This window comes from Myotis brandtii, unplaced genomic scaffold (assembly GCF_000412655.1).
Source record: "Myotis brandtii unplaced genomic scaffold, ASM41265v1 scaffold89, whole genome shotgun sequence".
NCBI lineage: Eukaryota > Metazoa > Chordata > Mammalia > Chiroptera > Vespertilionidae > Myotis > Myotis brandtii.
In genome coordinates this window covers 133,949-146,155 of record NW_005371645.1, presented here as the reverse complement: position 1 = coordinate 146,155, position 12,207 = coordinate 133,949, and the positions used below count along the sequence as shown (strand labels likewise).

General features: G+C 42.4%; 1 pseudogene; it reads left to right on the top strand.

Moving 5' to 3' along the window:
- The window catches only part of LOC102249017, a 25,087-nt pseudogene extending 13,255 nt beyond the window's left edge, over window positions 1–11,832 (top strand).
- Window positions 11,833–12,207: the final 375 nt, after the last annotated feature.

Genomic DNA, 12,207 nt, shown 5'->3' with positions numbered 1-12,207 from the left:
TGGTGGTCTTTGTGCGCAGTCTTGTTCTAGTTAAGCCTTGATTATTGTAGTTAATACTAGAGGGATTTGACCACCAGGCTGACTTGTGAGAATCGACCACCAGGCCGACTGGCTGTGTGAATCAGCTGTGTCTGCCGCGGAAAACTTCTGTCCTCTGGGGAGGTGCTAATCTAGCCTTTGCCTGAGGCGATCCGGCAAATGGCTCTGCGCAGGGCTTGGGCGGGGCGGGCTCAACAGGGCGGGCGGAGGGAGCCGTTATGGTGCCCTCAGTCCTGTTCCCAGAGGCTCTGCTTCTCAGAACCCCCGGAACCGCTGCAAACCTCGGAGGGAAAGCTGCCTTCCAACTGATGCCAGACACTCCCGCTTCTCCCGTTTGGGTCCGAGTCCCCAGCGATTCGCCCGTATCTGGAGCTCAGAGTCTGAGACTCCCCCCTGACCGAAAACGACAACCGCGCTCTCAGCCACCAGCCCGCTTTGCGCGCGCACCTCCGCACCTGAGTTTTTTCCACACTGCGCCTCCTCTGAGCCTCGGTGTGCTGTTATTTTTCCTTCTAGTTGAAGAGTCTCTCCTCAGCCAGCCTTCCTGCGGTTCTGGGTGATGTCCGTTCCGTCTTTTAGTTGTATTTTTGAAGTGGTTGTTTGCAGCAGCAGTCTCCGGTGTTTACCTATGCCACCATCTTGGTCTCCCTCCTTGTTGTTTCTTTAATGCATTTGTCACTAATGGTTTCTCTTGCAGGTGGTTCGTGGCTAACACAGACACAGACCATTCTACAGTGCTGGCATCCTTCTAAAACTCAATCTGGGTAGTAGTAGTCGTGAGGGTGAGTGTGTGTGTGTGTGTGTGTGTGTGTGTGAATAAATAAATCACAAATGCAAAGCAGCCTGGATCACTATCATCCTATATAATAAAAGGCTAATATGCAAATCGACTGAATGGTGGAAGGAACGGTCACTATTAACACTGACCACCACCAGGGGGCAGATGCTTAACGCAGGTGCTGCCCCCTGGTGGTCAGTGCACTCCCACAGGGGGAGCGCCTCTCAGCCAGAAGTTGGGCTCACAGCTGGCGAGTGCAGCTGCGGTGGCGGGAGCCTCTCCCGCCTCCTCAGCAGCACTAAGGACCCCTCGGGGGATGTCCACCTGCTGGCAGGTGGACATCCCCCAAGGGGTCCCAGACTGGGAGAGGGCACAGGCTGGGCTGAGGGACAGCCCTCCCCAGTGCACAAATGTCGTGCACCAGGCCTCTAGTTTTTTAAATAAATGTATGTAAACTTGAGTGGTTTGCCTATTACCTTGACAACAAAGCTATCAAACTAAAATGCCAACCAGGACTTGACGATGAATTCTCAAATCATCTTAGCTGGCTATTAAGGCAAAAGAAGGGAAATGCACATAGGCTTACTCCCCAGCCCCTAGAAACATCAGTAATCTTTACAGTCAGCTGTTTGAAACAGGCACTAAGTCAAACCAATGCAAGGCAATCTGACATTTTGTTTCAAAAAATGCTCTGATAAGAGGCCACAGTTCTAATTAAGGGCCTGAGGCCCAGCTCTGTTCAATCACAGATAGTCATTTGTAAAATATGAAGCTACTTAAATCATTATACAATGCATCTATTTGCAGAAAATAGTTACAGAATACGTTGAAAGTGGAGAGCCCCCTAATGATCCTCCCAAGCGCTGTTCTGCCCAAGGTCAGAAGCTGGGGAGACCCTGTAGAAGAGAGACAAGGTGGGCAGCAGGTGTGTAGCTACCTGGGTGCCACTGCTTCCTATACACCTGAAACAAGCAGCATGCCATGGGAGGACTACGTAGCACACGAAGTGCTGAGCCTCATTCGAATACAATGATGTAAGACTCAGATGGCGTTCCCATGCTTCTCTAGCTGAGCAGGTGTGCCCCAGCCACAGCCAGGAAATCCTCACTGTGATTAAGATAGCATGCCTTATAGTGGAGGGCCCTGTGTGGATGTGCCAGTATGTCACCAAAATGTCATAACCTAAATAAGGTTCTAGGGCTGTTTGGTACACATGAACCAATTGAGGCTCAGCATTTGGAACCTAATATTGAGGTTCACTTCTAATAATACTATGTGACATTAGACTCATGTTGTTAAATGTAGATGAACATATAAGAAGATAATTCTGCCACATGACTGAATTTTTAAATATACACTTTATATACATAATACTATGCATTATCTCAACCAGGTGATCCCCCCTCCCCCACCAGGGAACATCTGAAACTGTCTGGAGATATTTTGGGTTGTCACAATTGAGTGGGGGGTGAGGGGGTTGGCATGCTACTGGAATATAGTGGGTGGAGGCCAGGGATGCTGTTTCATATCCTACAATGCACCGACAGCCCCACCACAAAGAACTATCTGACCCAAAATGACAATAGCACCAAGATTGAGAAACCCTGCCTGCTGGCATAGATATCCAAAATGCAATGATCCCGAGAGGTAAATTAGCGAATTAGAGAAACTAAGCTCATAAAAACCAGATAAAATCATCAAGTTATAAATAAAAGCAAAACAAAGAAGAAGCCCTTTGGTAAAGGCTTTCCAAAAAAAATGCAGTTAAATAAGCAGCACTATTTGGGGAGTTTGGGGAAGAGGGGGAATTTATAAACAATCTGAATCAATTAATAGGGGATTATGTGAATGAATTACAATAAGGTCATACTATGAAATGTTCTGCAGACATTAAATAATAATTTTAGCTACATATACTAATTCAGTACACTTACTAATTTGAAGAGATGCCCATGAAATCATGCCAAGAGAATAAAGAAAGTTACAGGGCACTGTATACAGTATGAGTCCACTTTTGTAAAAATTTAAGCAAATGAAATTTTCTATTTACATACATTGTTTATACAAGCAGAATAATTGTTGATATAAACCAACCTGTTAATATTGATTTTTTAGAATGGCAGAATTGGTGATGGTGAGGAAGAAACTTAAGTTTTTCTTTATATGTTATTATTCTTTTGGAATTTAAAAAAGTGTATAAAGTCAACTGAGTTTCCGAAGGGAAGGAAAGAGAAGATAAAGATGAAGGAGAAGAAAGGGGAAAGAAGAGAGCATCGAGAAAGCCAGAAGTACTGGAGTCTGCTGTTCCCGGCTTCACCAGCGAGTGCTGCTCTTGACCAATTTAAGGAATAAAAAGAGGAAAATAAAAATTGGGAAAGCGACTCCAGACATCTACTACTTTGCTCACTATCAGGCCCCTGCAGCTAGCAGCGCCCAGTTTGGTTCAACTGGCTTGTTTTGTGGGGTTTCTCTGATCCACTGCTCATCTGCACAAGTTCTGTGCTGGATGTGATGGGATCAGCTAGTCGTATCTCCTCAATGCAGAGCCAAAGCTGTGCTGGAGGACAGCCTCACTCCTGGCGAGTGGGGATAAGGGTTCAGCACCTCAGTCACCCGCGAGGAAAATGCCCAGGCACAGGAACCCCATTACTCAAGTCTCATCACCAGAAAGTTCTCAGAATCCCTGCAGTCCCCCAGAACTGGGAGCTAAATGTCGGTCACTATTATTCAAAGCATGGAAGTGCATTTTCTAAGTTCCACTGCACAAATGAAGTAGACCCAGTACGAAGCCTCCGCACACACAGGAATGTCACGCGCAGCACCACTGCTGCTCTCCCAGTGCTTGGCCTCTATCTTGAAATACTATGTGATAATAAGATAAAAGATACAGATAAAACACTGGGCCAACGTCAACTTTCAAATAACCACGATTTTTATATTTTTCACCAGTAACTATTCTTCTTAGCTTCCTAGGAGAGGCAGGCCCTTCGGTCTCTGAATTCCTTTCTAATACACAGGCATTTACTTACAAATGGCACATTTTAAAAAATAAGAAAACATGATATTTTTTTTTGCTTGCAAAAATGACTCATTCAGCGCTATTAATCCAGTGCTAGTAAAATGAACTAAGTTATGACACTCAAAGAAGCACCACTCTGTGAAGAAGAAAAACAACTTGGAGGACTTTTCAGCTGTCCGCCCAGTTCCCAGATTTCCCAGTTTCCAAGGGCAGCTAGAAATAGAGATTTCATGTGAAATGCCCTAATCTTTGCAAATGCTGACCACTAATGCATATTTTGTCAAAAACAGACTGTGGCCCATCTGAATGTGTCTGTGGGCCACATCCAGCCTGAAGGCTTGTGTTTGGCACCTCCAGCCAGAGATTCCAATAATTCAATTAAGTAGTTACATTAGTACCAGGAGACAAACACAATTTTTGAAAAATCTGTTAAGAAAATTTACCATCTTTTAAGTATTCAGTTCAGTGGTGTCGAGTACATTCACATTGGTATGCAATCCTCTCCAAAATTTCCTCATCTTACAAAACTGAAACTCTATATCCACTTAAAAACTCCTCTTCCCTCAGCAACCACCATTCTACTTTCCGTGTCTATGAATTTGACTCTAGCTACTTCATGTAAGTGGAATCATCCAGTACTTTTCTTTTTTGTGACTAGCTTATTTCACTTACCATAATGTCCTCAGGGTTCATCATGTTGTATGTAGCATGTGGCAGATTTCCCTTTTTAAGGCTCAGTAATATTCCATTGTGTGTGTATAGCACAATTTGTTTATTTATCCATCTGTTAATACACATTTGGGTAGCCTCCACCTCTGGCCTATGATGAATAGTGCTGAACATGGGTTGAAAATATCTCTTTGAGATCCTGCTTTCAATTCTTTTGGTACATACCCAGAAGTGAAATTGCTGGATCATAAGGTATTTCAATTTTTAATTTTTTGAGAAGCCTCCATACTGTTTTCCATGACATTTGCACCATTTTATAACCCCTCTAACAGTGCACAAGGTTTCCAATTTCTCCACATTCTCACCCACACTAATTTTATGTTTTCTTATAACAGCCATTCTAATAGCTATGAGGTAATATCTCACTGTGGTTTTTTATTTGAATTTATCTGATTAGAGATTGTTAGCATTTATTCCTATTCTTGTTGGCAATTTGTATGTCATCTTAGGAGAAAATTCCTTTCAAGTCTTCTGCCCATTTTTAATCAGGTTAGGTTAGGTTTGTTGTTGAACTGTAGTTCTTTATATATTCTAAATATTAACCCCTTATCAGATATATTATTTACAAATACTTTTTTATCATTCTATATGTTGCCTTTTCACTCTGTTGATTCCTTTTTGATGCACAAAAGTTTTTAATTTTAATGTAGTCCCACTCGTTTACTTTTCCTTTTGTTGCCTAAGAGTTTGATGTCATATCCAAAAAATCATTGCCAAGTCCAATGTCATGAAACTTTTCTTCTATTTTTCCCTTTAGGAGTTTCATTTGGAATCTTATATTTAGATCATTAATCCACTTTGAGTGAATTTTTGTATATGGTGAAAAAATGGGGGTCAAATTCATTCTTTTATATGTGACTTTCCAGTTTTCCCAACCTCATTAGTGGAAGAGACTGTCCTTTACACATTTAGTGACCATTTGACCATATATGTAAGGATTTATTTCTGAGTTCTCTATTGTAGTCACTGGTCTATTAGTGTGTCTTTATGTCAGCCCCACACTGTTTTGATTACCGTAGTTTTGTAATATGCTTTGAAATCAGGAAATGTGAGTTCTCCAACTTTGTTCTTTTTCAAAATTATTTTGGCTACTGGGGCAAATACAGATTATTTGTGAAGGACGATTGGGTTAGGATTTTCTGAGACACAAGCTGGTAAAGCTCTCTTTCTATCCTCTACCACTACTAGTATGCAGAAGCACTAACTTCAGAAGAACTTAAAGACAATGCAACTTTCCAAGAATTCCAAACGGAGCACTGGATGAAGCAGACTCGAGTTTCCGAGCTGCGATGCAGGAAGCAGTGGCACTGGGCCCAGAGTTAAAAGTTCTATGTTTTGGCTCCCCCATTTCCTGTCTATACAACCTTATGCATATAACTTTACCTCAGTTTCCCCATCTGTAAAATGGATGTTATGACAGCATCTCTTTCCCAAGGCCATTGTGATGAACAAACAGAGCAATGCGGATAAAGCACTTGGCATAGTGCTTTCCTGGCACACAGCACTCAGGTCAGCTCTGCCTACTACCATCCTTCTTGGCCTTTATGCCTCTCAATAGTAACTATTTTATTTTTATTAGTGTTGTAATTGTTGTAATATTATGTAATGTCAGGCACCTAGGAGACCCATGTAGAAATAGATATATTTTATTTATTCAAGCATGAAGTTCAATGTCAGATGCAAGGAACAGTCATGATGAGATCAATAAAAAGGAAAAAGAAATAAAGTTCAGGTAATTTATACTGTCTTGATGCAACCACAGATTCACTCAACCAAAAGGCATTTGGTATAGAAACACAATGGCCAGATAAAGAATCAATTTAATTCTTTACAAATTCAAAAACAAGACACCAAGACTTTACAACAAGCTAAAAGGAAGATAATCCCTCAGTTTGGTCTGGTGTAGCCTGTATTACTAAGAAAGAGTGGAGCTTAAAACTTAATTCTTTGGAAGTTAAACTCTGATCTAAGTCTTTTACTCATGAACAAGGGAGTTTCACATGTAACTGCTAACATCCTATATATTAAAAGCCTAATATGCAAATCGACCAAACAACTAACAACCGGTTGGTGGGGGGAAGGGGCCGGAGAGCGTGCGGTGCTAAGCCAGCCAAGGTGGGTGCCAGCAGGCAGAGGGAGGGGACAGAGATCGGAGGGCGGTGGAGAAGCGATGTGGGGGCGGGGCTGGCCGCTCACTGGCCAGCACCTACCCCCCCCCCCAAATCGGCCCACTGGTCGCCTCCTGCAGAGGGAAGTCAGACTGTGGCTTAGGCCCGCTCCCCACGGGAAACGGGCCTGAGCCATCAGTTGGACATTCCCCGAGGGCTCCCAGACTGCAAGAGGGTGCAGGCAGAGCTGAGTGACCCCCCCCCCCAGTGTATGAATTTTCATGCACCAGGCCTCTAGTGAGTGTATAAAAGAAAACTATCAGGTAAGTTGCATCATGAGTTGTTGTCAACTCTAAATCTGCAGCCATTCTCACTTATTGTGCAAACTCCCTTGATTCTCCTCCAGGACCCACACCTGCTTTGGGGAAGCTCACTCCACCTTAAAATTGAGGCGTAGAACATGGAGCCACAAATGAGAACATGACTCAATTCTAGCCAACAAGAAAGATTTGATCTTCTTTCTTTCTATTCTAAAAGAACTTCTAGAAATAATGTCTCTCCCTCAATCGTATTCCCCCCTCCCTTTCTTTCTTGATGTGCAGGAGGGAGTAAGCAGCCCCAGGGGTACTTGGTAGACATCTTGACATAAAGTAAAATTAACAATTGAGTGAAGGTGGCAGGCCACCATGAAGGCTGAGTGGAAGGGATCACAGACAAGACACACAATACTAACTCGAGGCCTCGAGTCAACCAACCCTAAAGTTCAACTCTGAAAGTACCTGAACTCTTCACGTAAATGAACCCATAAATCTTTTTTGCTCGAGTTGAATTTTATATCATTTATGACTGATTGGATTTTTCACCTTACACTGAAAAAACTAATGCTAAAACAGAACATGTTAAATAACATACACTTCCAAGGATATATGCCCAGATGTATGTATTTGGGTCTCTGGCCTCAAATATTTGGACTTCAAAAGGATAAAACCATAGAAACAAACATATAGCTTCCATAATCTTATAACAGACTCAATATTAATGTTAAGTGACTATTGCCAATCATGACATCTCAATGCCACATATGAGAACTTGAAGATTTGGCTCCTGGGAGCAATGAACATTTTCCAGATATATTTTCTTTCCTCCTCTGAATAAGCTGAAACTATTTAATCTGTCCATTCATTTTTCAAATAACCAAAATGAAGGAACTCTACATATTTAATAGGACATTACCAAGACCATGGACTTCAATAGCTTCTTTTTCTAAGGAGCCCAAAGAGCTTTCTAATCATTTACTGTCAACATTCCCATAAAGTAGACAAAAGCAGGAATTAGTGTCCCTGGGGCAGCAAAGTGGAGCCTGATGAAGGTCACAGGCATGGGCAGTTGCAGAATGAAGCCAGACTCTGTGCTCCATTTTGAAAATAAATCGTGTCTCAAACCTGTGTTTGAGGGGAAGCAAAGTTAGAATAAGATGATTCTCCTGTTTGTAATTTCCTAATGTGCACACAGGCAGATACTTTCCCTTCAGCTCTCCCCCTCCAAAGAAAGGCAGGAGAATCCTGTCTTCAAGTAAAGCAGAGAAACACTGGACACAGATGAACAAGTTTCTGACTGCAGGGCATTCCAGAGCCTTTAATATGCTGATGCAAATTATGATGCTTGAGAGGGTTAAATGAGTAAACACACATGCATGAAAGACCTTAGAAGAGGGCCTGGTGCATATCTATGCGCTCATGGGTGCCACCAGGAAAGGCAGCAGTAGATAGGAAGGAGTTCAGTGCCTGGGACCAACTTCCTTCATTAGGATCCCAACCCTACCACACCAGAGCAGGATGACCTTTCTTCATCTGTGAAACTGATACTGAAATAACACCTGTCTCACGAAGTGTTAGTACATTTAACATGCACACAGGAAGCACTCAGTAAGTGTTAGATGCTGGGAGTGTTTTGTTGTTGTTGCTCTCCAAATGGATGTTAGAATGTACAGTTTCTCAAATTTATTTGATCACAGAACCTTTTCTTTTTCATAAACCCTCCTATGACATTATTACCTAGCTGGCCTCTGAACTCTAGTTCTTAAATTATATTTAATATCACTCCTTCTCCTCTAAGAAGGTAGAAATCACCCTGGATGTGTCCACCTATCTATCTCTTTCTCTCTCACCTTACCCTCCCAACATTTCACACACACACACACACACACACACACACACACACACCCCTGATATCTTTTTTCCCTTGACCATTCAGTAGATGGACATGACCTCAGGCTGAAGGTCATTCTCAGTTTCACAAGGTTAAACTTTCTCATGTTGTATTTTCCTCTCACTCAAAATCTAAACTCATGAAAAATAAGAAAAGAGAATCTTCAGGTCCCTGAATTACTAAGTAAAACCTGAATATGATGTGATTTAAGGAGTGGAAAAGTGGGTAACAATGTGTACTTGGGTCTAAGAGAGTAGTGCTGTCATTAAAGGCATGGATTTAGGCCAGAAGATCAGAATTCAAGGCCCCTCCTACTTCTGACTAGTCATGTGACTTTGAGATGGTTATCTGTAAAAGGAGATGAAAGATGGTACCTAGCTAATGGGACTGTTGCCAGTTTAAGTGAGATAATACATGTAAAGCACTTAGCAAAATACCTGGCACTTTGGAAGCATCAATAATGCTAGGCCAGCTACTGCTATTAAATTGTTGTTGCTACTGCAGCTGTGATTTCAGGACACCTGCCCCAGCACGCCATGACTCAGCTTGCCTTGCCTCAGCCCTAAGAGGAATGTTTAAGCCCCTCGCAGGATAACCTGAATTATACTCACTGCCACGTCCATCAGCAAAGCTCCACAGCTAAGGGTTATCTGCTAGTACAAAGCTTTCATGGAAAAGACAGCAGAGAGATAGATTTTACCATTAAGAAAAGCCAACGGCAGCACTTTGACAAAGATAACAGGCTCTCACTTGCATTAACCAGCCCAAACAAACAAAAGCCAACCAGCTGGGTGCTGGAGCTCAAATCCAGGCCAATCTTTCCAGTTTGGGATATAGGACCCTTGAGATTTACCTGGGGGTCTCCAATGGAAACTAGACCTTGGATCTGACACTTTAGAAAAAAATCACAATAATGTTTTAACTTCACAACTGTTAAATTATGATTTTCCTATGTTAAGAAGTCCTTTATAAAGAAGAATCTCCCTCTAAAACTACTGTTTAGATTTCTACTCCTTGAGGAGTAGCCACCGGAGTCACTGGGGATATTCCTGCTCTCTAGGTCTTTACCAGGAGTTAAAGAGGAGCCTCGTTTGCTAACTCAGCTTCTCAACAAAGGGATTTCTCTAACAGGGGAGGGGGAGGGAACTCACCTGTCAGACAGTCTTAGCTAAAAACTTCATCTCTTTAAAAATCCATTAGAACCTTTGGTTGTGACTGTTTCATATACTTAGAGAATTCAAAATACTGGCCAATAAACACTGAGGAAGTCATTACTACCTAGAATCCCAGAAAATCCTCAAAATCACTTTTCTGAATCCCAGAAAATCCTCAAAATCACTTTTCAAAGAATTCTGATTCCCTTTTCTCTCCCCAAAAAGCAGCCTCCCTAGACTTGAGAAATATCTGCTCTAAAGTCTGGGATGTATAGAAAGGAGAGTCATAAGTTGCTGAAAAGCACTGAGAACAACACCCACTAGCACAGAAACCCAGGGCTCATCCTCAGAAAGAACAAACAGCATGTTGTTCAAAATGGAACTGCTGGTATCTTCCCGAGATCTGCTACAGAGAATAGTGGGTAGTGAACACACACACGAACACACACACACACGCACACGCACACATGCACGCACACAGGCACACACATGCACACAGGCGGCAGGGGCCTGGCTACTTGGTGTGCAGTGTGCAGTGGGGAGGGGGCGGGGAAGGGCAGCCCCAGAGCGGCTGACCCTCCTCTGCCTGCGGGATGGAGTCTCTGGTGGCCGTCATGGCGTGTCTGAGAGCAGCTCAAGAAAACGGTGTCCAAGTACAAACACAGAGACCTAACTGGCGTGAAACTATCAATGTGATTACGTTATACAAAGATCTCCAACCTGTATTAGATTCATATGCTTTTAATGATGGCAGTTCCCAGGAAATAATGAATCTCACTGGAACAGTTCCTGTGCTTTATAGAGGAAATACATATAATATTCCAATATGCCTGCGGCTGCTGGACACATACCCATATAACCCCCCTATCTGTTTTGTTAAGCCTACTAGTTCAATGACTATTAAAACGGGAAAGCATGTTGATGCAAATGGGAAGATATATCTTTCTTATCTACACGAATGGAAACATCCTCAGTCAGACTTGTTAGGGCTTATTCAGGTCATGATTGTGGTGTTTGGAGATGAACCTCCAGTCTGCTCCTGACCTACAATTTCAACATCTTATCCATCATACCAGGCAACAGGGCCACCAAATACTTCCTACATGCAAGGCCTGCCCAGTGGAATCTCTCCATACCCCTCCTGATACCCTTCCAATCCCAGTGGTTACCCAGGCTGTGCTCACCCACCTGGTGGTCCTTATCCTGCCACAACAAGTTCTCAGTACCCTTCCCAGCCTCCTGTGACCACTGTTGGTCCCAGTGGGGATGGCACAATCAGTGAGGACACCATCTGAGCTTCTCTCATTTCAACAGTCAGTGACAACCTGAGATGGCAGATGAAGGAGGAAATGGACCGCGCTTAGGCAGAGCTCAATGCCTTGAAACGAACAGAGGAAGACCTGAAAAAAGGTCACCAGAATCTAGAAGAGATGGATACCCGTTCAGATCAAGAAGTAGCTGAAGTTGATTTTTTAAAAAGCCATAGAACTTTTGAGAAAGAAGGATGAAGAATTCAGCTCTACTCTGAAAAAAAAAATGGAAAAACAATCTGAAAACGATATTGATGAAGTTATCATTCCAACAGCCCCACTATATAAACAGATCCTAAATCTGTACGCAGAGAAGAATGCTGTTGAAGGCACTATCTTTTACCTGGAAGAAGCCTTGAGGTGGGGAGTAATAGACCTGGAGGTCTTGTCCCGTAGACAGTTCCAGCTGAGGGTACTAAGGCAAAAAGTAAAGAGACTGTGGCATCAGCGACCTCGACTGACTTCTCCAATACCAGCTGGAGATTGAGCTCTTCTTAAAACATTCTTTTCTTCTCATTCTTTCTCTGATCAGTAGGCGCCCAGATAAGTTATTGCAGTTTATCATTCAAGTAAAAAATATTTTGAATCAATAATATATTTTTTGTTTTCTTTTGGTAAAGACTGGCTTTTATTAATGCACTTTGTATCCTCTGTAAACTTTTTGTGCTGAATGTTGGGACTGACTATGCTAAATAAAATTTGTTGCATAAAACACACACACACACACACACACACACATTCTTCCCCAATGGCTTCTTTCATATAGATCACACAATAAAAGATAGAATTGTGATATTGCTAAAATTAACAAAGTCCTTCACAAACAATTTAAAAAAATAAGCCATTGGAATAGCCCTTAAAA